The 27,527-nt window shown below is 35.8% G+C and overlaps 1 protein-coding gene across 9 annotated transcripts in view; it reads right to left on the reverse strand.

Moving 5' to 3' along the window:
• The window catches only part of NAALADL2 (N-acetylated alpha-linked acidic dipeptidase like 2), a 491,555-nt gene that overhangs the window by 42,037 nt on the left and 421,991 nt on the right, over positions 1-27,527 (reverse strand). The window lies entirely within an intron of this gene.

A 27,527-nucleotide genomic window follows, 5' to 3' on the forward strand; every position in this document is an offset into this window, starting at 1 on the left:
TCTAATCACATTTCATCAGCATGCAATTATTATTCAAAGGAAACCATATGTACTATTAGGCACTCTTAATTAAAATAATGCATATAATCTGCTTCAGTACCTAACAGTCATTCTCCTTGATGTTCATTATTCTTTTTCTTCCATTATTGTGACATTTTTTTTTTCTATTTTTCCTAATCCATCCCATTTCATTTATACACTTTTTCAATGTTAACAATCAGGATATCAGGATACTGAGATGTGTTAATATGCCACCATCCTTAAAAACTCATTGCATAGCATGACCTTCAAAATGCGTCAGACCTGACTATGGAGATTTGTGAGAAGACAATGAGGAAATGCTGTAACAGGAGCCTTAAGCTATACTCTGTTTTGCCTGAATTTTATTTTCTTCTAAGTGGCCATACTGAAAAAAAGAACATATTCTAGGCAGCTGTCAGTCCTTAGAGACAGACAGGATTTGGGGAGAACAAGGGACAACGGATGGAAGAAAGAGGAGTTGGAGAACCTGAAGAAAAGCATCAATGAGGGGCTGAGGCAATGGTTCCTTGAGAAACTTGGACAACTCAGACAGTTAATTCAGCATAGACTCAACAGAATAAACATTACGAAAAGATTCATGACAACATCACATGCTAAAGTCTCCCCATCCTCTCAGACTCAGGCAGCTAAGATATTTAATGGTTATATAGAGAAAATATTGTTCTTTTCTCTCTTGCCACCTCTTGATGCAAAGGTACTTCAAATTTTTCCACTTAGGTCACCCTAATCAGCAAGGACTGGAGCACTGACAGTTCATTAAACATGACAGACTAGCCCTGAGGGAGAGACACTAGTGAACCACAGTGCTGAGGATCCAAAGAAAGCTGAAAATACATCATACTGTAGTATATAGCTCATAGAAAAGACCCATTAACATTAACAGACACATTCCACTTCAGGGGAGAATTGAATGGAATTATCCTGAGGCTACCCCCAGACACCAGGATGTACTTCAATATCCACAAAGAGGCTCAATTTCCTTGTTAGGCAATTACTTCAATTAAGGTTAGATTCTGCTCTTGGATATACCTGCATGGTAGTTACCAAGCCAGAAAGGTATTTAAGCTTCTTACTGGTATCATAATTCAAAGATGCAATGTCTGTGAATTTTTCACACTACCTTTCAAATCGGAGTATTAAGTCTTCAATGTATACTGTGCAAGATACATAGAATAAGAAGTAATCAGTTGACTTACATTAATAATTTGAAATTTAAATCTCAAAAGGAGATCTCATACCTCCTCCTGTAATTAAATAGTATAACTTAACAAATAAAGGTGGGGGAATATTGGTTGTTTTATTTTAAAAAGAAAACATTAATTAAAGATGAGTATGTTTGGGACTGAGCAAGCTCCCCTCAGGCTTGGGGAAAATGCCAAGTCTGACAAACTCTTTGAGCCTTAGGGAATCCCAGGTCAGTTTGATGAACCTACTGAAGTATTTTATAATTAGCTGGCATGCTCCTGAGGCTACCAATTTACCTGAAAAAGAAACTCCCTCACCTTTCAAACTTGTCCCTGAACAACAATGAATAAAGAGCTGTGATGTTTCTCATCACAGAATATTTATATAAACAGAGAAAGAAAACTCAGAAGCATGTCCTGTGCTATAGAATGGCCCTCAAATTCCTAAGGAACCCTAGCAATAAAACTCAAACTATCTGAAGGTAGAATTGAGATTTACCACCACATCTGGGGCTGTAATAATACACCTGTTACTAAGATAGTCAAATTATGAGGGCCATTTCATTCCACTGCACCCTATCTTTATGTGGGCTCTGTATTAAAATGATAAAGGTAGCATGATATAATGGCAACAACAAAGATTAAAGAGAGTAGCACATTTTAAAAGCACATAATCTTACAACACTGCAGGAAATGTTACTACTTGCTCAAATGACAGCAGTTGCTGTTAAGAAAAAACATAAATCAGTGTTTACCTACAGTACTGCACCATGGATGCTCCAGGTACTACCTGTTTTAAGTATCTTATTTATAATCATCATTAGCATCTAAGCACCAAAAATACATCACATCTCTCAGAAAATAATTCCAAAGACATTTACTCTACAAGGCTTGACGCCTATCTTAAGCTTATCTGATAGAATGAATATGGGCAAAGAGAGAAGGAGACAAGTTTTGCCTGAGTATTCCAAATATAAGGACAACAAGGATGGATATCTGGTAACGGTAGAAGAAAGATGATGATGAAAGGGACGTTGTGGAAGAGACTGGAGAGGGGAAGAGTTGGGGTTTGAAAAAGGCAAAAGATTTAGAAAGAAAAACAAGTTGGAATTTGCTGCACAACATAAACAGGAGCCTGGGGAATTTCTGAAAGAGAAGATGGCAAGATTAAAAGGATAGCTGAGGAAGAGCATTTTGGCAACAACACTATGGATGGATTACAGCGAGAAAAAAGACTTGCAAGGCACATGTGTCAAGACAAGAGAAGATTACAATGCAGACAAGTAGTTTGATCTTGAGGCCAGGGAGAAAAGGATAGGTTTTTAGAAATACTATAGAATGAGAATGTATCAGAGGAAAATACTTAACAGTGTCCTTCAGCATACTGTAATCAAGTGTGTACTCAGCATAATTTCCCCATACTATGTAAAATTCCAAATAAATTGTCCCCCAAACTGAAAAAGTACTTCAGAATATGGCATTGGTACATAGTGTACAAATTAGCAGGAGTACTGATAGCATCCAAAGTGATATATGCATGCATGTGTGTAAGTGTACTTGCCTACATAGATCAGACTCATCTCAAAATTCTTCTGTATGTTAAAATTGAAGACAGATGCAGTTACAGATAAAATTAGATTTTCAGACCTAAAAATAAATTGACTTTGTAGACTCTAAGAGTTTTCTTCCCTCCCTGCAGTAGAAAGGCAATGTGTATAGACATTTGATGTACTCTGAATAGCTTTAAACTAAATATAAATACTCTGCAAAAGTTTTGATATCAGAGTAAAATTTCTAGAACATTTTGCACTACTTCTACATTGTATGTCAAAAATACAAAACACATTTTAAAGGTTTTTGTTTGCATATTCAGAGAAACTAAGAAGCCCTACAGAAACTGTTCTGATCTCTTGTGTACACCATAATGTTGTAACAGCTTCTGAACCCTAATTAACAATATTTTCATTCAAGCCTCATCCAATAATAAGGATATGGGGCAGTTCTGGGGTAAGGAACTGATCACAATGCACACTTGATACTGGATTTTTTAAAAAAAAAAAAAAATAGTTTTCACTTATGGACCTAATGAAAAAGATAGATTTTAGAATTCCCTCAGTAGCCAAAAGCAGCAGGTAACAAGTAACAAACTAAGTTTTTTAACACCTTTTAAGCTCCATTTCACATTATGAATACTGACTTCTTAAAATATTTGGAAGAAGAAAAATGGAAATGACACTCTAAATCTTGTGGTTTCTAGGAGTTGCTAATTGCATGCTGCTCAGTGGTCACAGCCCACCGTTGGGAGGGTTGCCCTAAAAGACAGCATGTAGGCATCTCCATGTCTTTCCATTCCCAAATGTTTAAAACTTCCATCCTGAGAACAGCAGACACCAGACACAGTATTAGATTAGAGCACTATATCATGCTGATTTTGGTAATACTTATTTTACCTCCAGTCCTCCAGCATACCCCCGCACAAAACCCACATGTCCCTGAGACAGAGGTTTAACTATACGTCTTCAGCGGAGTTGATTGCTTTTTCTGCTAAAGTAACAACTGACATTTGCAAAAGAAGGAATGAAGGGGGAGACTAGTACCATCTAAGCAGAGGGTTTTATTTGTGCAGAATATTACATTAAAAGAGCCCAGTAGCTATTAGTGATTATTAATCTTCAATTACAATAATAGCCATATTTAACAAAAAAAGAATAGGCTATGCTGCAAGTCATGAAAAAAGCCTTTTTAATTGTCAGCCCTGCATGTCTAAAAGAGCCTTCACCCTATTCATTCAGTTATCATTCTGTGGTTTATAATTAAAGTGCTAATGTATATCAGAATTCTTTGATCTCAAAATAAAGGATTCTTTTACCAAAGAAATTAAGAACACAGTAGTTACAGGAAATTCGAGTTTCCAAGTAAAAATTAAAAGAAACAACCAAATGTAAAGTAATGTAATTAAGTAAAAACTATTTTTTTTGAATAAGAGAAGGAAAAAACTTTGGCAGTAGTCTTTCTGGATTGTGGAGCAGTTTATCAAGTAAAGTGGCAGAAGACCTTTCTTTTTGATAGTGAAGTACAATCTAGAAAGAAAGGAAGTGTTCTGTACTAGCAGGAATGGACTAAATGACCTCAAAGTTCTTTATCTTAAGCTAACGAGTGAACGTAATTCATATGTCCTGACATCGAACTTCAATTAGCATGAGTTACCATAACGATTCGTAGTATCTCATCCACGATATTTTATTTCCATTCTGATTTCATATTTGAGAAAAAAGATAGTCAGTGACATCTTATGTCACAAAGTACGCCTAAATAAATGCAAATAAAATCTCCAGAATTTATTTTGACTTTTAGTCTGCTCAGAAGAATCTACTTGGGTTGTTGGAGATGTTAACTGGAGTACCTCTGTCCCCACCCCAGTTTAGAGGACAGGTACTAAAAAAAGCTGGTAACTAAAAGAGATAGAGTCAGCAAGCCAGCAAGCTCCCACACCGCTTATCTGCCAGTACCACCAGTCACTTCTGAAAATGGAACTTGAGCTTTGGAAAGATCTTGCAAAAGCAACTACTGGCTCAAAGATGTGAGTGGACACCATGCAACCTTAGCTCTTAGCTCTGATTTTGTCATCCCTTCACTCACAATCTGCTTCTCTGGAAAAGTGATCTTACCTCACAGGTTAAAAAAAAAATTCAGCAAAGCCTAATTATATACTGTTGCTATCAATCTGCATGCAGTTTCAATGAGCTTTGGATTAGGCAGTTAAATACATTTTATAAACAACATAAACATATTACAGTTGCTGTTTAGCAGTTTTTCTCTTCATTACTTTCTTTGAATTAAAACCACTAAACCTTGCAAAAAAAACCAGCGCAACGCAGTCTCAGTGGATTAAACCAGCCAAACTGAAAGTGAGCAAGAGCTTCTTAACATTAAAAATGTTTTTATTAAAATCACATGACTCAAGATCATCTTAAGTATTTCCTATACGACCTCTAAAAGCAAGATTTCTAGTTCTGTTGCCTTCTGAGACACTATGAAAGCTAAGATTATTGGAACAGACAGTAATTTTGAAGTTATTAGTTTTTCATTCTCAAAGTCACAGTTTAATAATTTTTAAGATCCAAATAGTCATATAAGAATGGAAGTTCGAAAGTCCATTACAACTATGGAAAATATGGTAAAAAGAGTCCAGGAAACACAATTAGAGATCAGATTTTACCACAGTGTATACTTCCCAATGGCTTTGCTTTGTTCTGTTCTTCAGAAAATAACAGCTACATCATACACCCCAAAAATGAAAAGTTTGGGCATGCAGGACTACTAATGAGTTGCTTGGCTTAAGTTCAAGTAGTTTGGAAAAGCTCAGGCAAAGATTGTGAAGAATAAATGGTCACTTATTTTTTTTTCTAATAAAGAAAAATTCTAATGAATTAAAGAGGATTCTGAAAGTCAGGCTAGAAAAAATATTTTCTTCTGTCAGTATTAAACTTTGTTTACCTTCTCTCCAAACAGCTTGAATTGCTTCATGTGTTTGAATAAATCTCAAAAGTTGGTAGAAAGACTTAGCTTAATATCAAGAATGTGCTTTCTATAGTTTCTAGGAAAATTTGGGGAATTGTCCAAACTGAGAATAGAAACTTTAAAAAAGTACTGTCCACAACTCTTATAACCTTCAGAATTTCACTGTTTTCTTTGCCTTCTCATGAAAATGACAAGTGTTAACCTGTAAATCAAATTACTGTATTTCTTCCTGTTTACGTTGCAATTTTTCAAGACTGCTTCCATGTTTCTCCTATGCCTTATATGAGTGACACGAGACCTACATTCTGATGGAGGACAAGCGGAGTTCTAAAGCAGAGTGCTCCTCAGGCTAATACCCCGCCAACAGCCTCTAACAGAAATGCACGAAGTACAGGAAAAGGACTATGGACAGACACGTCCCAAATAGAAAATAAATGCAAAATTAAATTTACATCTTAAACTGTTAACATAGAAATGAAATTAAAATAATCTCTCATAATAGAGAGATTCTGGAGGAAGGTTCTCTGTGTATGTCCTTTTTAAATTGCTGTTTAAAAATTAAGGTGAGACTACTAGCTGAATTGCTGTCATGTATTTGAATGTCTGGAACACAACTTGCAAATAAGGTAATGAACACATTATTATGCAAGGTATTATATATTTCAATCCTCTGTTTAAAAGTCATTTATACCACTAACAGATTACATTAGACAACATGAAAGTAGGAAAAAATAAATGGGAATGAGGATATGGAAACTGCTTGTTAGCAGCTTCTTGATTACAAAACTGTTCTGCTTATAAAGCATCCTTAAGCATAAACAAGGAGCCCTACTCAGGTACTGTCAATGAAGACATTTTGCAGTGTCCTACAAGATTTATAGTCCGTATGAGATGCTGTAGGTAAGCAAACGAAGACGACAGTACAACCTGATTGTAATATCTGCAGTGCCACGTTGCTAGATTCCTCAAACATTAATTGAATTTGGAGACTCATCTTAGTCTCAGGTAATAAAGTATACTGATTTCTGTCTAATTCATGTGTAATAGTGAAATGCCTTTCCCAGTTTATACAGGCTGTGCATCCAGCAAATGATCGCTGCCAAGGAGTAGACTCATGTGTTATAACAGTGAGGACTGAGAGAGCATTACTTGGGTCAATTATGTCCCTGCCTTCCAAAAGTACTAAAGCTCTAAGACGTTTTGCTAAAATCCCTTTTTCTGAAGTACAATAAAAGGCATGATGATATCAATAGCTTTAAATGAGAAACTGGAAAGTCATGGGAAGTAAAGGGTATATTTTAAGGGAAAGACGTGGTTTTTGTTGTTCCTACAATATTCTCAGAAGACCAGCTTTATTTCTATGTTCTACATCAGTGAAGCAATTCAAGCTGAAATCTACAAAATTTGAAGGTTGAAACAAAACATTTTTCAGCAGCACATCACAGCTTTTCTAAGGAATATACTAAGCATGTATACATTCTCCACTCAACGGAAGCATGTTTTTCATTTCATTCATGCTTGTAATTATCTCAAACTTACACGTAATCTTAATAGTAACTGAGACAAAGAAAGCACACGCAGCAAATAGAATCCTACTGCTTTCACTATGGTGACACAGTGAAATTACAGAATATGAAGAAAGACACTATGGGCCTTTAAAAAGTATTTCTTGACAGCTTCTGAAAAATAGCAAAAAACCAATTCCTACCTATCTACCTACTAGATTTATCAAATAGTATCTTTCTTTGTAGCAAAATTATCCCTAAGCAAGAACTGGGTTACAGTACAAAATATCTCCACAGAAGCAGGACAACTGAATTCTCAATTTAGTGAAAGAACATGGTGAATTTCTTGTTATCATTTCTGCTTCTTTTTGTCCTCTCCAAATGCTAGAACACAGTAAAAGTACATAGCCTGAACTATAAGCAGAAAAAAAAAAGTTTTGAAATTGAATGCACTGAGCAAAACCATGTTTCCATTTTTGTGTTCCTCACCAAGATTCTCAGTTCCTTGCTTTGGTTTCTAATCCAATTCTGAAGCATCTCAGTGACTATGACTGAAGTCAGACTTACTCATGGGCAAAATATACAATAATCTTTATAAAAAAGCAATAACAAGCAGAAATAGTCAAAGCTTCCAGTTTTGCTACTACTGCAAGTAATATGGATTTTCACAATGTTTTTGTGTAAATAGTGCATCTAGGATGGCTGATATCTCCAAATAGCTGGCAACCACAGTCTGACTAATAGTATGCTGACCAAAATCAGTGGCTAGTTGTGGTAAAAAAAATTGCACGTCTAGTACCCATCACTATACAGAAAGCATCATATGCCTTTCAGCTTTAGAAATTTATTAAAACAGCTTATGTACCACATACAAGCTCACTTAAGTTCAGTCTTAGCTCTGGCTGTTTGGGGATATTACGCCTGTGCTCAGGACCAGAATCTGGCAGTCAGCACAGCGCCATCAACATAAACCAAAACAAAATGACCATGTTCAAGTCCTGAGGAGAAAGTACTCCAAGTCTTCAGCTTTACTTTCCCCTAAAGACCTGGGACAGGCAGAGTTACAGAGAGAAATGCCCATAAACAGCATCACTTCACTACTAGCGAATATATTGGGAAACAACTTTATGCACTCCAATATTTTCTAAAGGTTTGCTATTTTAAAAACTTTGTATGTATTTGTAAGTATTGATCTCTTCTGCTTTTAAAAGTCCACCAGGAAAACTTACCAGCAATTTATTGTGCATATAAATGGAAGATGAAAAATAGATTGTTAACACTAATATATCATCTGCTACTGGACAGGCTGAATGCATAAGATAGTAAATGGGACACAGATTTATAGCTCTTTATTTTGGAACTAGAAGTCAGTTCTTAAAAACGTGCCCATGTAGCTGCTGTCTTCTGTTACATAATTGCAACACAACTGTCCAAAGCTTGTGGGGATTTGGGTGCTTCTGCCAATGTTAGAACCTGTTTTCTCCAGCAAGCAAGAAAATAATTTCTCCTGTCAGCATACGACTGCTGAATAAGTTAAAAGTCAAGGCCTTCCAACTCACAGACATGTCTCTTCCAGCAATACACTTTTGTGGGCTGAAGGGCACTGGCCAAGTATCTTTTAGAAAGTCCTCGCCCCTCCTGCAATGTGGTCTGGAAAACCAGTGGCAGCAGAGCCCAGCAGGAGGCACAAAGAGGAGAAAAATTACATGTTCCACATAGGGGTAGAGTTTTGCTTTTAAAGAAAGATGCTGAATCTCTTCTCTGACAGCTAGTCAATGAGAGACTGATGATATAATAACTCTAACAGTATGATGAGATAAAAGCACTTGCTGTAGGTTCAGACATTGACTGTACCCAAGTATCTTAAGATTTATTTTTGTTTACTTTTGTTCCACTAAGAAAAGCATACGGCTCTAGAGTATCTTTGTCCTTCCCCAGCAAATACAGATTAATTAAAAAAATGTGCCAGATAAACAGGAACAAGATTTTAAATGGAATTCTTTCATTAAAACTTCATCTTATCTGTTAACTACATAGTGTTATTTGGAAACAATAAGCTCTCTGAGGTAGACTGTAATCAAATATGTTACAGAGTGATACTGTCATTTTTGATGTGGCAGCAAGCACAAAAACACGGTCCATACTACAAAAATGGATGCTATCATATTATCACATTCCCATTCCGTATCTTTTCACCTATTTTTATGGGGTTTGGTATTAACGTTTAGAAGTAGATGGAAAGTTCCTAATCAAGACATAAATGCTATCCTACTCTTGTTCTCTTCTTTCCTGCCACGACTGAGTTTTGTGAGTTTGTTTACTTCTAATACAGTAGAGGAGGATGCAGTAATATTTGAGCATGGAGTTGCATCCCTTAAATCTCTAGACATAAATAGGAGTGATCCAATTTTCAACAGAAAATCAGTGGAACAAGAGTCTTTCAAAGAAATACAGCAATACTCTTAATGGGGTAACTAACAATCCTGTCAACGTTGCATTGCCAGTTAATATAACAAGGCATAAGGGGAAATTTGGAAAAGAAATTATCAATAATTGCTGTGGTTTTTTTAAAAGAAACATTCAAAAATAAAAATAATCCTAGTGAAGGATGTTTTAAAGTAAATGAAATTCTTAATTTTGATTTTTTTTAATTGGTTACTTTGACAAAATCTACTTAATATTTAATTTACTTATTTCACATTTAGTTATTTTTATGTAGGTTTGATTGATATAGCAGTGCTGTTTGGAACAGCAAATAACTTACTAATTTAGGATAATGTTATATTCAAATGCAGTGATTTAAATGAAACATTTAGAACGTATAGTTTCTAAGATAAGCTGGTTTAGAAAAGCACTTGGAAAAATATCTGTAACACAGTTTATCCAGAAAAAAAATGTTACTTAGAAAACAATTAGAAACCGTTCCAAATAACAAATACTTGTTTCTCCCTGTCCTGTGAGATTTTACTGGGGACAGAGATTTTTTTCCTGCAAGACAAAGGGAATGCAAATGAAAGATTCCCAACTTGGCATGGAAAAGGAAAAAAGACAGGAGACAGAAAAGTTTTGATTAACTCATATTGTCAACATTCAGCGTTCAGTCCTCTGCATTATGCAAAATATGTATTGAGTTACAAGCAAGTTTTTGTATTTTTATATTTTTTTGGAAACCACGATACAATATCATTGCGGTTCTGGTACTTCAGCATAAAAAGAAATGTTTCATTCTCTTTGTCTCATTAGGTTCTCATGTGAGGCTCCTGTCAGCTGCAAGTTTGTTCAGTTTATCTCAAGGAAAAAAAGGAAGAAAAAAGCTTAAAATTTTCCTTAGATATGTCAATCAAAATGATTGGACTGGCTGGAACATCAAGTTCAGAAGAATATCATTCATGTCGGTCAAAGCAGAATCTCTGTGTGGCCTCATTTTCTTCATCACTTTTAGACAAGACAATATTTATGTAAAGGTCTAACCTCACCCTGCAATTACCCCAAAACCAAACTGCACTATATAAAGGTTTTCAGTCAATGATTCCAACATGTATTTCTCTTTACGTGCCATTTTCTTAGCTGAGAAGTACTTTCTTTAGGATCACAGTTTCACAAAAGATAAATAGTATTCAAATTTGAATTAGCCAGGGAGAGCAGGCCTGACATTCAATCTTAAAGCATTTCCTTACTTGGCTGTGTGAAAATTATTAAAATTCCAAAATTCTATTGATTTATCTCACATTCTTCTGCAGGCTATGTTAATTTATATTCAAATTTACTGTGTTCTTACCAGTCATGTAGCAAAGAGATACTCTCCGTATTCACTTTCTTTCACGTAGCTGTGTTTTTATTGTATTTGTAATAGTTGGTAAACTAAACAGCACGCCGTATCAGGTCTTTTATTCTAAGAGTTTTGATGTGCTCGTATAATTTTACAATCTCTTATTCATTATCATGTTGTCTTTTTTATTACAGTATAGCTGTTAGGAACGGCAACTGTTAATATTTGAGACTGTAGGAGATTTTGGGGGTTTTTTTGATGTCAAAAGTATTGATCTTTTGAGATCTGAGCACTGCTCAGGTATCACGGCTCGTTCTGTAAGAAGGCAGCTCACGTGAATGAGCTGAAGAGGAACACAGCCTTTTCAAGGAACTTTTAAGCACTGTGTACTGTGGTTCCAATGAACGTGGTGCCACCTCTCTTGCAATGTGATATATCAGGTGGTAAACTAACTATATCTCATTTTGCTGCCATTTTAAATAAGAGCTAGCGACAGAGATACAAAGAGTGTTTCTCATGAAGAATTTAGCTCTCCTGTATTGTAAAAGTTTGCTAATGCTGATGTTTGGATCAAAAATATTTCTAAAGCCAGTTATTAAATAATTATTGCAGTTTGATTTAACACTAAACCAGGGCTTTCTTAAGCATAGAGCATAGGAACTATTTTTTCTTTAGGTACTAAGCCATACATAAAGCTGCATTATGAAACAAGTTTATTAATGGTACATAAACAAAGTGGTTACCTAATAAAATTGAGAGATGCGAATCTGCCTTCTCAGAGTTCACTTCTCATTAACTCACCATAAATACTGCCACCACTAAAATGGGAAAACGTTTATAGGAATTTCACTAAAATGTATCCTTCCTTAAGAGTCAAGTAATGCCCATCTCTTAGATTTTCAGCAAATATTATCCAAATGGATTTACTAATCCTAAAGCATATTTACAAACCCTGCAAGAGATTTATAAAAACGATAACAGATATGCAAATCTTACTAATAAATCCTAAATAAAGTTTCAATTTAGACATTTTTCCTGTGCACTTTATGGGTACAAGCAAGAGATTTATTTCTGAATCACAATTTTGGGTGTCAGCTGTTAGCATCAAAATTACAAATACAGCCCTTTACACATTCATTCTTAATTAGGTTTTGTAAATTCCAATCAGAACTTCACACAGTGAATTCCTGAAGTCCAGATGTACTAATGAGTTTCCTAAAAGGCTTTGTAATCTGTTTCTCATATCTTCCTTCCAAGTTCAGAATAAATCACACTCCAGCCACAAAGCACCCTAGTTTTTTGAAATGTGGCAATTTGTTGTTATTTGTCAAGTTCAGCCGTGATGTTTCTACAATTCTACTGAAATTACAACGCACACGGAAAGGACTTTCTAAATTTAAGGCATGAATTTTAAGCAGATCTAAGAATCAACTTGCCATAGTGTACATTAAGAAATAATCTTCCTCGGGCCAATTTCAACACCCTCTCAGTTCAAATTTCAAAGGCTATCAAAAATGATGCTGTTGCTGAAATAACTGCTTATGCTACTCTCTGCACGCACTTCTCACTGTCATCCTTATGCAGGCACTAAAGCTTGTGTGGCAAACCAGATCTGAGAGCTGAAAACAAAACAAACCCCTAAAAGCAAAACCAACAACAAAACCAAATGACGACTTTTCAGTCAGATCGAACTTAATCCTGCTCACTCTGTGGTAGCCTTCAGATTGGTTTAGGGCAACTGTGAAACTCTAAAGTCAGCAACATTCAACTGATGGATATTTCCGATGATCTTCATTATTACATTAGTTTCAAAGTCTTTCCAAAAAATCCAATGCCAATAGCAGGTGCTAAGAACTTGACATTCAGCTCAGAATTTGATGGAATACAGGTGACAGGAAGGGAAGAGGTAGTAAATCAGAAGTGATGTATCAAAGACAGGGGGAAGCAAGCATTTCTTGTTATTTTGAGAACTTTTACTTTTCCTGAGATACTTCTAAAAATAGGAAAAAAGTGGGACTGAAAACAATTCCAGTATTGTTCTTCCATAGCAAGGTAAATAAGTTATTAAAAACAAGACGTGTAACAGTAAAACTTTTATGGTTACTACATCTTTAAGTACTTATAGATATTAAGTTTTACTTTAATTATATTTATATTATTCCTTACATTACATGTGGACTTTCTATTAGAAAACTCATTTGCCAAATCCTCTCATCATAAAACAAAATCCAAAAATCAAAGGTCATAGCGTGCTGAGCCACAAGCTCTCCTTATACAAGGGAATGTTCTCCATATTTCAAGTGAAAATAAAGAACAGAAAAAGGATCTTTATCTCTTTTTATGTTGATTTGATCAATTTTACTTTTTTATGATACCTAAAACTTCTGTAGCAGAGCATTTATCCCACTGAGCCTAATCAAGCTTTTCAGTTGCATAAATATAAGTATTTAGTCGTTTGTCTTCAGAGTGCTCCTCTGCTTCCTTTTAAGCTTGGGACTGAATTCCTCTCTCAAGCACAGCAGTCTCAATGTGGCGTAGTACTGGATGATTACTGATGGGATGCAGAATATGGCTTATAATTTAATTCTCAAATAGTTCTTATATTCACAAAGCAGAACAAAACTACGCATTTTATTTTGAAATATAATGAATTATATTTGCAGCTGCTGCCTCTTATTTTGCACCTGAAAATCCAAGAGTGCATCTGCACTTATGGGCTAATCGCTTTGTGAGCAGCTAAAAGTCCGACCAATATTTTCTTTATATGCACTCTTCATGTAGACCATTGGCTCTTATACCGGTTGAAGCCAGAGTGAACTCCACTGAAGTACACTGAACTAGTAATATAACGAAAATTAGATCCGGACTCATCTGTTTACATCATATTCATTTATCTGACAGACGGCACTGATTATGAGTTTTAAAAAGCAAAATCTGTATGATTAACACAGGCTGGCACCTTGACAGATGCAACAATGTTATTTAAAATTACATTCTGCAAAATGATATATCAAGGAAAAAACTCACAGAGGAAATAAAAAAAAAAAATTAAAATTATCCAATCTTCACCTTTGTGTTCTAAAACTCTTTTTAAAAAATTAAGCAATAAACTCCCTAGAGTCGTGAAGTAGTGCAGCAATAAGCTAATTTGAGCAGAAGCCAGTGAATTTTTGTTTGATTTTTTATTGTCTTAGATATTTTGGAAAGTTGTGATAAAAAGTCTGTCAGTTTGTATACTGTACAACTGTAAGTACGTTGGGCTAGAAAGCTGAGCTTTTGTGGATTTGAATATTGTTTAAAAAAAATTGTGTTACATTTAAAATATAAAATATCACTGAGTAGACAATCTTTAACCTCTTTTCTTTCTGTCAAAGTATTTTGATTTTGCGAAGACTCTGTGTGTGTGTATACATAGCCCAATTAAGCCAGTAAAAGTGCTAAGTGCTTTAATTAAAAAGAAAAAAAAACCACTTAAAAACTCATTAAGAAAACCAAAACCAGCAATTACATTTTTATGTCTGTCATGTGAAAAAAGGGAAGGGGGGAAGTAACAATTGGTAGTATCTGTGGTTATCTTTTTGGTGGCATTTTTTACAAGATTGGGGTAGTAATCAATAAAGGTCAGCCATTTCCCTGAGAGTCACTGCCCAAATTTTTCCTGAGTTATTTAAATATCAGAACTTTTGAACACTTATCCAAGTTGAAGTGAATCCTCTAAGTTTGTGTCACTCCACATTAAAAAGGCTGTGCTGATACAATGCTGTTGATCAGAAAGGCATCGTGTTTTAGTGTAACAAGAAGTCACATTCACTCTAAGAGGATTAAAATCAGTTTGTATTCACAAACTATTTTGATACTTTAATTACGTTTGAAACAAACATTCATTTCTGACAATGCTGACTTGTATCATCCTTAATACATGTCAATTTTCATCTTACCTTGATTGCACAGCCAATTTTTTTTGCTGGATGCTCTGAAATTCCAGGGAGCTTTCATGAATTTTGATGGATTAGCCAGGCAATTCTCCCCGTCCAGGCAAGTTTGAGATAAATGGCTGGACAGGCTATGATCTTTGGGCAAATTGCTCTCCTTGACTAAAATATATATTGATGAATTGTGTCAGTATTCATTTACATATTTATCAGTTTCATTACCCAAATAATAAAACCTGCACATTCCTGGCCCCATCAGAATGAAAGGAGGGTATCATAAGTTATTAACAAAAGGTAATCACAAAGTTTGCATTAAATTTGATCAGAAAAAAAAAAATCATGAAAATTGAAGTAAATAGTCTTAACGTCATCCTCATCAGTCAGATGCAAAAGTATTGCTATTTATTTGACCATTTAAAAATTAGAACTATTTTGTCACAAGAAAGTGAATGTTCTCCCTTCAGTTTCATTCTTCTAAAGGTTTAAGCACATAAATGCTGATGGATCACATCTGACATTAGCAAAATGGAGTTTATTTTATTGCTTATCTGTAGTAATTTGAAACAGATTAAGTAAACTTTACAATTATCTCAGAATACACACATGCATTATCCATGTACATGTACTACTGACATATCTAAGCAACAAAATCAACCTGCTATCCTTTCATCTACTGAAATGACAAGAACTCTCTGAGATTCAAAAATTATTGCGTAACTAGAAGAAAACACTACTTTTTCATGAATGATTCTTCAAAGAAAGGATCATTCAGGACATAAATTTATTCAAAATAAGGTCAGCAATAAAACTTTATCTCTACTTCTACATAATCATATTAATTTTAGACGAGGAAAAGGCTGCAGCATACTAGAATATACTACTCCATTATTCCAGAACAATTTCTAACCTTCTTTCTTTCTATCCTTCTGAAATGTTGCTTTTCATTTATTGTTTACTGGACACTCTTCTTAAAGCATCTTTAGGTCCAGATGCTGTATTTTGTTATATTAGTTTAAATTTTGAACTAAAATTATTTCAATAGATAATACGGATGCTGTATCTTTCAAAATCAATATTATATGTGCATGGTTGGAATTAGGCTGCAATTTATGAAACTCCTGGCCGTTAGTTTTACAAGAAGATATTAAAATAAAAAATAGCTTCATAGCCAGTATATGATCTCTGCTTATGAAATAGGAATATCCTTTCCACTGTAGGAAAGTACATCTTTTATATTGCTTTGGCTTTATGGGTAGATTGCTACAGATTATACCCAGCCCCTGGCCCAAGGACCTGCTGGCGGTTGGGGTGATCATTCCTGCTGGCTACTAAATCTCACGCGCATCATGTTAACACATGGGCTTGAATCTATTCTGTTGGACTCAAATGGAAATGGAAAGGATCATACTTGAGCTCATAAGTCCCAAAGGCAAAACTGACCAGTACAAGTCCAGGCTTATTTGCCTCTGCCCCTTCTTGCTATCCAAGGGAATACTCTTAGCTACCACGTGACTCTGGCAGCTAGAAAGCCCTATTCAGGCATTAACCACTGACCTTTCTTCAGGAGCAATACACTCAAGAAGGTGGGTTTTGCTTTCCTAAACTACATCCTTAGACTAAATTCTTTCAATGCAATTATCACTTATTTTCTGGGGCAGAGAATTATAAACTGCTCTTATAATACAACTGAACTAAGATCTGGTTTCAGGCTCACAGAGGTGAAACAGAGACACAGACAGTATTCCCTACTCGTAATCACTGCTTAGCAGAACCCTTCTCTTCTCAAAGGTGCTGAACAGATCATAAACCCAAACTCTGATATAATTCCAAGATGATCTCTTCCCTCGTACAATACTGAAAAAAGAAGAAACAGTTAGTTTAACCATCCCCACTGTTTGTGATATAGGATCTTCAGTCCACAATTCTCTGAGAGACACTTCTATTAATTTTATAATTTTAGCTTAAGGATAATCAACTACTCTTAGTCTAAAGTTAATTGGTCTAATCTTAGCTGCTTTAATGCCGGAGTGTCTCAGCAAACTGGCAGTATTTTTTTTTTTTTATTGTTATCGACCATGCTCATAATAAAGCCAGATCAATAAACAAGATGTTCTTCCTAGGACTTTGTAATACCTTTAGCTTATATTCTTTCTTGACTAATCATATTTTTTTTTAAGTATTCACTAGTTTTGTCTCACAACTTTTATACTTTACGAAATTTCTTCACATTGTCCAATTGTATTTGAAAAGATAGTCTTCATTCATGCTATTAGAAAAGCTATAATTGTACTTTTTCAGTTATAGCTGATTTAAACACCTGCATATCAACATATTAGGAGACAGATTAAAAGAAAACAAAGGACAAGAGCAAACTACAGTTTCTTAGATGGAAGTATGTTACAAAAACATCTTTAAGATTTTTATCATTGAGAGTACATCAGGTTTCTCATATACAACCAGAGTTACAAAACAATTCAGAACAAGAATTTCAAATAAAGATTATCTGCCACTGGAATCAGATTTTCACAGCACATCTGCAATAAAGGCATCAAAGACTAGGGCTTTTGAAACTGGCCCAGTCACTCCTATTACTGCCACATTGACTGTAAAATGGAAGTAGAGAATTTCATCGTGCAGCGTATTAAAATCTGAAGTTCCAGCTGTTTATTTTGGCTCTTGACCAGTAATTAAGGGCTAACGTTCCAAAAATTTGACAAGTCTTTTTAACGGAAATTCTACATCTAACCTGACAAGTATTTAGAAGGATTTATAGAAGCACCTTTATCTGCATATTCAAGCCTGTATAACCTTTGGACCAGTTTCTTTCCATCTATGGTCTGAAGAACTCAAATCTGCAACTTCCATTACCCAAAAGTATACTATAGCGTGTCTAGGCTACAGGCCATTCTAGATGCCTGTACCATACATCCCTAACAGTGAAGATGGAGCAAAGAATCTGAATTTCACTGATTCTGGAAACAGAACAACATAAAAAGAGGAGTGTGCATTTGCATCCTAACGATTAGTGTGGCAAGTGGCAGTCCTAGCTTCCACGATGTATGAAGTTTTTACATTAAAGGTAATTCTTAGAGGGCCTGTGCTTTCCAGCAGAGTTAGAGCTCCACATTCCAAAACGACTACCTTAGTAAATAGCCCTTGTTCAGGCTCCAATGCTCAAGAAGAGAGTACAGTTTTTATTCAGACATAAGTTTGTGCTTAATTTTTACTATTAGGTTCCTGCAAGCATTCCCCAAGTCAGAGCATGATGGGTTGGTTCTTAGGAGCTTTTTTCTAGTACACATTTCTTCTTATTCACTGTATAGACATTTAATTTTGGTCTTACACTCCCCTCTCTGGATGGTCACAATCCCAAGAACTGCTCAGCACCAAGAGGATGGTTCCAGCAGAGTTCAGCTATCAGTTTGATGCTAAAATAGGTGTCGACATTTAAAGACAAGATTTAGAATACTGTGGATTGGGTTAAGCGTACTGGAAAATTCTGACATTTTAAAATTCCTTAAGGGAAACCAAACTCTTGAAAATCTGGTTTTGAATTCAGAACTGAGCTCATGAAGGAAACTTCAGCATCTGTAAAGCTCTGATGTGTTTGTAGCTGTGTCATGCAGTAAAAAAAAAAAAAACAAAAACAAAAACAAAACATGTAAAAAATACATTGTACAACTGTACACTAAAGGAAGTTGTAAGTATGGTCTAAAAAATAAAATGAATAAACATACATCTTAGCAGTTGTATTTCCCCAGGTATTTCTGCAAGTTGTTTGCAAAACCCATTAATTCATTCATAGTACTTAAGCAGCTATTTCCATCTCTTGTTAAAAAGCACTTAAGCAGATGCTTAAGTTCCAATGACTTGACCTCCTATTCACTCATATGCAAATTGGATTATGTTAAATTAAAAAAAATAAATGAAAAAGTCACTACTACATTACTGTTAGTAGAAAGTGTTTTAAGAGACACACACTGGGGAAAGCATTGTCTGATTTGACATCTTTGTCAAAAGATCTGAAGACAGAAAAGAGTTAATACAGTGAGATAATACAACAGACAAGATACTTTTAGAGTACCCAGAGGAACTATTCCTCTAGAATGCTAGTGCCTTGTTTAAAGAAAAACACATCTTCCTTGCACAGCCACCAAAGTCAGTACAAGTATGCCAAGAATAAAGATTGAACCTCTGTAAGATGGAGTATTTGTTAACCAATAACAAATGTCTATGGTAGTACTGATGCTAAAGAATGGATTAATAAAATTATACTCTGATACATTCTGTAACTGAGTGAAGAATAGGATAGTGGGAAACATAGGGGAAAATTCCCCAGGAAAATAACCCCAGGCATATTTCTACCTATTAAATGAGTAGCAAGCTTCAGTTTGTTTTTTCAGTTGTGGGATTTCGATGGTTGGATATAAACATAGGTGTTGACATGCCTTAAAAAATGCATGCATATATCCAATTATTTGATATCCCTCGTAACAAACTTATGTTTTCAAAATAAAAGCTATGGATATAAAATAAATTTTCCCATCATTCAGTACAAAACCAGTATTAGACAAATTGGAAACAATCATTTGACTTGTGTGATAAATATGCAGTGGCTTCTTTTTAGTGTCATGATCATCAACCAGCAGGGAGAAAAAAAAACACCAACCCAAAAATAAGACATCTGTCATGAGCATCTTTGCTGAGAGTCTGTCACCAGTGCAGCACTCAGTAACCAGCTAGAGATGCAGGCAGATTACAAATCTCAACATAACCAAAATAAGGCACTGAAAATGAAGGCATTGCCGTAGGCAACGTAACTGCTTTCCAAGCCAGGAAAGTCCCACTAACACAGGCACTCGCGTGGCTGAGTACATAGTAGAAAACTGCCCGGTTGGTCACAGACAGAGTTGAAATTCCAGGAAATCCCAAATACGTGCTAAATTCCAACTTCAGAAATCTAGCTTCAGCTTTGAAATATGCCCCAGTCTTTGCCTACGGTGTCAGACAAATCACCAGATTCTGCAAGTTAATGCTGAATTCATTTGAGGAGATTACAGTTATTGTAAGTACCATTTTTGACCCATGGTATTTCATTTTCTCATATATAAAATGAGGATTAAACAATGCTTCCTCTCATTCCTACCATACCTTCTTTTGCTTAGTCAGATTGCTGTAATTTGGAGTAAAAAATATGTTCCATAAGATGTATAAACAACACCAGCCTTGGGTTTCTATCATAAGATTTAAAATGATACATTATGTATGAACTTATATGTTTATCCTGTGTTTGATTGGATCAGATGGAGTTGACATGTATTTGCTTGTTTCACTTAAATTGCAAGTCTAGCTTGAAAAATGATGCAATGATGTTTGTCTTCTTTTTCACTAACAGTCGACAGACAAATCTTGAGAGAAACTGAGTAAAATTTAGGTCTAAAAGAGGAATTCAGGAACTGTGTGGTTCTAAACAGCAATCTGGTTCAGAAACATTGACAGAAGCCAATGCTAACTTTTTTAAAAGAACATATAGTCTTGCTGCAATATCAAAAAGATTTAAGGAATATAGAATTAATTCTCTTCTGACAGCCAGAGAACTGAACAGTTAGGACAGAGACAATCCATGGGAATGGTTTCTACACAAACGATGCTACTAATGATGGCTTTTTTCTTGTTCATTCAGCTGCTCTTGTTTATTGGAGCCACAGTTGCATGGTCATTTTGGTATTTTCATAGTTGTCAGAGCGCTCTCAGCTGAAAACATTAAATTCCAGCCACTCAAAAAGAAGCCCAGAAACTATTACGTTGGAATACTCATGTCTTGACATCTTTCCACAACTTCATGAATAAATGGCACACGAGGAAAGGGAATTAGTTCTGTCCTGTAATGCTGCTTCCATTTTGAAGGAGTTATTAGCAGGAAAGATGTGGAAAAGTTCAGGCAGGTAGTGGTATGGGATTGTTTTTTAATACTTGACTGCACCAAGTGAAGTTGTGTTGGACAGTGCAGCTGGTTCATCAAATTTTTACCAGGGGTTCTGCAATTTCAACTTATTTTTATTACCTAGTCTTTATCCATCAGAGTTCAAGTATAAAGTGCAAGACTCCTTGAGGCTACTTGCTTTTAGGAACAAAGAACTACTGAAAAATTCTAAGCATATCTACCCTAACTAGGCTAGAGCAGGTAAAGAATATGCTGTCTGGCCAAACACAGTATGACTGTCTGTCAGAACACCTCATGTCTTTAACAGCAGAGTCACCTCTTTCACATCTAATGCTCTCAAAATCCCCAGACAGCTTTTTTTCCTTTGAATGCTGTTCACCACAATTCATACAGCATCCCCAAAGTTACTGTGCCAGTTTATATCACCAGATTGCTCTTGTTTTTATTGCTGCTGACAATAGCCACAGAATAAAATACACATTGTCAGAAGGGAGATTTCAGCAGGTCTGTATTTACCCTCTGCTTGAACTGGATTATATGTTCTTTCATGCAAGAAAGCTAAAGGTAAAACAAAAACTCTCACTTGTGTGCTTAAGAGAATATGTTCTAAATCAAACCATTTCTGTGAAATATGCCTGTGCTGCTTTGCAGAAGAATTTGGACAAGTTTGGTTTTGTGTGAATTCAGTCAGACTGTCACCACAGACAACATGGTTCTGCTTTGCACATCTCAAATACCATTAAGCCATAAATACCAGCAAGATGCTCAGAACCAGTATACGAGAGGCTGATCAGTAAAGCAAAGCAAGTCATTTAAGTTACAGAGAGACTACCTGGCAATTGGCACATTACACTGCACTTATGCTGCTACAGCACCTTACAGCAGATGAGAGCTGCTGAAGCAGCTGCCAGCTGTGGGAGGACAAAAATCAAGAGATGCCCCATGTCATCCTGCAATTTCTCAGGCAGAAAAACCAACAACCAATACAGGTGCTTTTGTGTGTGACACAGCATCCAAACGATAGTCCAGACAATTCTGATGTCTTCAAACCAATATCAAACTCCACATCTAAAAATTCAGTATCAACAGCAGATTGTCTCAAATACGGATATTAATCAGGTCCCCCAGTCTGGTTCTCACTTCATACATTGAGAACTGTGCTTCTGTCACGTCAACATCATTCAGCAACTCTGTCACCTACCCCTGGTCCATAATCCCATTTGTTGGCTGTAGCCTTGGATAATTTGTTCTGGAAGTACAAAATCATAACATAATCTGTCTTTAAAAAGATATCAGAGTTCTGTTGGTCTGCGCAGGACTCACATCTTTGGAGGTATGATGATGAACAAACTGAGAAATGACGTGAAAGTCTGACATACGCAATTGAAGACGGGAATTTAAAAAATTAGATCAAAAGGAATACATCACTGAAGAACGTTAACTGGAGAAATTACCTGTGGAAACTGACACCCCAAAGAGTCACATTTTTATGGCAGAAATCATCGCATACAGCCAAAATTTCCAGTTAGCAAACCACAGAGTGATGCAGGGGGAAGGCTGCCATATATTAGCCTGGGTCTTCCAAGGATAAATGGTTTTCTGGGCTTTGCTTGGATATGGAATATTCTCGGGTGCATCAGACTTCTGCTTTCTGAATATCTCAGATTCATTCTGCATCTGCCGCACAAGCACTTTAGCACATTAAGTGCTGTAACTCTGACCGCAGTAATATTCTGTCTCTGCTGTTTGGAAATTTTAAACAATTCTGCCAAATCCTCTAGTTCTATGCAGAGGAAATTTTTAAATGAAAAACAAAGATGCATCAATGGAAACCCAGCTGCCTTGATGCAGAGGCCACTGGGATGCCTAAGCACAATGCCACGCAGCTTTTCAAGAACAATCTGATACCAAAAAGCGCATGTTGTAGTGGGAATGGCACATGAATGTGAATGTACTCTGCTGAAACAACTATGCCAGGAATAATATGCTGGCAGAAATGTTTCTGGTAAAACTTTGCAACATAGACGTGCTGTACACAGTTTCTGAAAGCATTTCCACTTGATATTATGGAGATTGCATCCCTGCCAAAACCACAACAGATGCTTCAATGAAATGCAAAGAAATTTCAAGCTGCTGACTACAATGAGATTTTCTTTTGATTTTGAACTCTGGCAGGAAACAGCATTAATACTCTTCTGCATAGTATTATTCTACTGATTCAAAATCTGTTCTCAATCTTTGGGATTATAAGGGTTTGGCACCTTCATGTTAATTTAGATATGTTATATTATCTTGTGTTTCATAAATATAAAATTTCAATAATTTATTACAATCTCATATATATCAGTTTTACAGATATATCCATAGTTACGTTTAGCTTTTTCAGTACAGAAGCATACAAAAAAAGTGCTCATTTGCAGGTAACGTGCAGGAAGCTGAAAATATTTAGCAGAGGTAGTATGCACCAAACCACAGATTTTCATTTTTAGGGAGATTACAGAGAAAGGAACTACCAAAGTTATGGATATCATTGTATTGTCAAGATGAATGACTATTGTCTGTGCTTGTATTGGAGAATTCATGGGACTAGACAATGGGTAAATGGGAATATATATCCCTCCCATGCTCCAAAAGAACAGAACAATATGATCCTGTTAGAGAATTCCTCAAATCAACATACCTGTGCTGTACCTTATCTGTGGTCAAAACGTGAATTTCATTTATCAACAGTTCTGCAGTCCAGTACTTTTCATTCTATTTGCTTCAAGAAAAGAGACCATCTGTCATCTTCTTGGAAGTGTTTATATTTTTTTTAAAAATGGAAATACTACAGTATGTTACACAAAAAAACCCCTTTATTTCCCCTAGAAAAGGAAATATTCCTCCCTATTGCTGTTTTATTTCATGTTTAGAAGTTAATTGCATTATGGTAGTTAGTTCTACTTTATGCAGCTCCATAATTGAAGTACAGAATAATCAGGATCACTAATAATTTTCTCAAGAGTTATCTGTCAGCACCCATAACTCATCATAAAATCAATTATGTCACTTCTGGCATACCTTTCAACACTTTGGTGCCTGCCAAAGTAAAAATCAATAAAATGTTATTATTATGCCATGGCTGATACTGGGTAAGTGGCTCCAGTGGCACTCCCTGTTGGGCGACTGCCATTAAAGCTTTTACAACTGTATAATCCCAGTCTTACTAGGCCACTCTAGTGAGCATACCTCATAACACAAAAGTATTTTCAAACTCGTTAATAACTCCAATTGCCTAGATACCATGAAACACCGTGCTGAATAACAGTGATGAAACTTACTGAAAAACAGCACATACTTTTCTGAGTATGCACTTGATAACAATGGAGTTTCACCTGACTTCTGGTCTGATGGGAAAATCCATTCTCTGCCACACAGGCACACCTTTCTGCATTTTAATACTTGATATATGTATTATAAAACACACTTGAAATTACAAGGTCTGCAAATCTCACTTAAGATACCACTACATTTTGTACTGCAACATGCTGCTGTAATGAATGTCTTGGTTCTTCACCACTAGGAAACCTACATATTTCTCTTTCTTCTCTGAATCTTTCAGATCAGCCTGGGCCTTGCAGCAATCTACCCTAAATTCACCTTTAAAGTGCCAGGATCTAAGATAAATTGATCTGACAAGCGTTCTGACAAATTAGATCTTCTAAGCACTCAGATTACAGATCTATCTCCTTAATAGCTGCACATTTCACATTCATTTTACCTGCCACATTCAGCAATCTCCTCCTTTTCAAAGTGGTCATGAAATTAAGGTAACTACTGTCTTCAGAGAGCATAAACCACAATTAGCAGATTATTTGTTCTTACACAGAACCTCACGTAAAAATTTATGTTGAAATTCTTCCATTGTTACTTAGTATCAAGCCATTCACATAGGAAAAAAATCATTAAAGCCGTTATTTCCCTTGGAAGATGAAGAGCCTCAAATAATTTCCTGCCAAAACCAGCATGAGCTCTTCCACCAGCTTCAGTGGCCATACAAGCAAAGAACACTGCAAGCGATACGCAGTGGCAAATGAGTTTCATCAAATCGAACGCTAAGCACACTAAGTGTAAGTGTAAGTCTACTACCAAGACTGAAAGATACTTGTTCTTTGTGTCCTTCTTGACCTGCATCCCACAATATTTGAACACTGGGCTGAAAAATGACATGCTCACTGAGAAAATATGGAATATATGGAGAAAATATGGAAAATATGAAGTAATGCACATGGGAGAAAACAGCCTATGAGTATATGAGTGTATACAAACAATCAGGATGTATGTATTAGCTCATATCACTGCAGAAAGAAATACTCAAGTCATTAGCAATAGTTAATGGATAACAGCAGTCTAAAAGACCAACAGCACGTGGAAGATTATTGAGGAAGGATTAGAGAAGAAAATATCATACAGAATCTATAGAGCCACAGTGATCCAACATGTTTAATATGGTACATAGTTCTAATTACCTTAAAGCAAAAGAGATGCTATACAACTGCATAAATAGAGATGAAACTTATTATTAGGCAGGAATGAGTTACCTATGAGGACAGCTCAAACTGGTTACTACACTCTGACACAACACAGTTTAGAAAGTAAAGCAACTGGTATCGAAAAGTGAACAGAGCATGTTTGTTAATTATTTCTCATACTAAAGGCAGAAAAAACCTAGATAAACCTGAGAGAAACAAGCAGCAAGTTTAAAGTAAGGGGGGAAAGAAGGAATTAAATTGTGGGAAATGTTGCTATGGGATGTTATGGAAGTCAGAATGTAAATGAATTACAAAAGGGCAGAGAGAACTACACATGTAACAGAGCTGGAAATTGGTGTAAGAAATAGTGTACTGCCAATTGGCAGTAAGTGGGAAAGTATACCAGAGGAAGTATTATGCTGTGATTGCCTGATTTTATATATTTATTCCCTGAGAATCTAGTACTTGCTATTACCAGTTGTAGACTTTTGTACCAAATGGAATTTTGTTCTTATCTAGCAAAGCTATTCCTACTCTGGAGGCCATGTGCCAACCAGGAAGTAACATGAATTTCTGGAATCAATCAGCTTGGATAAATTGGTTTGTCCATATCTAATACTCTTGAATAACAAAAAAGACCCAAACCAGGTCAAACCCTCCTTCACTATAAAACCATCAATACACAAGAACTTTTGTAACAAGTATTATTTCTTAACACTTGCTTTTTTCAGATATTTTTTTTTTCCTCCAGATATCTCAATTCTGTAACATCTTCACCACCAGGTCTGAACGAATAACCATCAATTTAGTAAATATTCCTTTTACAATAATCACCATCCAGCACCTGTATGCCTTCTTGTATTGAATTCAACATTTTCTCAATTTGATCTGACAAAGTATAGCTTTAAGCTTATAGCTTAAAGAAATATAAACCAACAATGTCTCAAAAATATCAATTACTGTGCATGTTCCAATAGATGCAGAATCATTCAGATCAGGTCTCAGCTGGTCACTAAAGGAACTGAGACTGTAATTTTAAACACAAAGTCTCTCACATAAGCAGCTGTAAAAAACATGATTCTTCCATATTTTCTATATAGAAAACAGATTTTTCAGTGCTATAAAACTTATAATAATGATAATCACATACCTAAATCACATAAAATAATGACATACCTACTTCCCTCAGTCTTTGGGAAGAAATTTGGTGAATTTTTTCAGTCACTTTGGCATCAAGGATGGCTTAAAACCCATCAATTCCATTAAAAGGGCTTCAGAGATGACTCGTCCTGTGATTGTTTCTTAACTGTCAGACTCTGCCAAGCTTCAAAAGAATGTCTTGGAAAATGTGCTTCTTTTAAAAAAACCAAAACCACACCAAGCAAACAAACGAACCCCCAAAACCCCAAGATCCGTCTCTGTCTATTTTGCAAAAGATGCTGATCCGCCTACATGCTAAATCTGCACATTGCTGATCTTTGAGAATTTATTTTTGTTGTTGCCAAAAGAAATGTTTCAACAGCAGCTGCTTTTCCAAAAGAAGTAGCTCCAAATAAAGAAAGAAATCTGTTTGTGAGGTCTACATAGCTCTGGTTTATAAGAAATCCAGTTACAAGAAGTGTACGAATCCATTAAGCTGGACTCATTTGTAGTCACGTGTCTTTGTAGAAATAGGGCTTGCTGAGTGGACAGAGTGAAGAAAGAGCACTTTAGAGCAAGGAGTAATTTTGACTGTATTAATAAATAACATGGAGGGAGTGACAAGAGGGGAGTCAGAACACATTAACTTTGGGAGCGTCCCCTCTGTAGAGCACTCTCCAGAATCATGGGATGGCCACCCCTTCCTCCCATGTGAGCACACTGTGACAGCTCGTAAAACCAAGCATCTGTGCATGTAAAGGTGCCCTCAGAGACCCCCTTCACTGACAAAATTGACAGCAACAAACTTGTTACTTCCTGCCATCTAGTGGGGCTCAATGCCCTGCGCTCCTGCCAATAAGTTTCATGTGAACCATGCAAATACAACTGAATCACATAAAATGAAGCATTTGCACATAAAAGTGTTTTGATCACACAAGTTGACCAACGTAACAGTAAAGAATGTTCCAAAGGTGAATCT

This window comes from Grus americana, chromosome 9 (assembly GCF_028858705.1).
Source record: "Grus americana isolate bGruAme1 chromosome 9, bGruAme1.mat, whole genome shotgun sequence".
Classification (NCBI taxonomy): Eukaryota; Metazoa; Chordata; class Aves; order Gruiformes; family Gruidae; genus Grus; species Grus americana.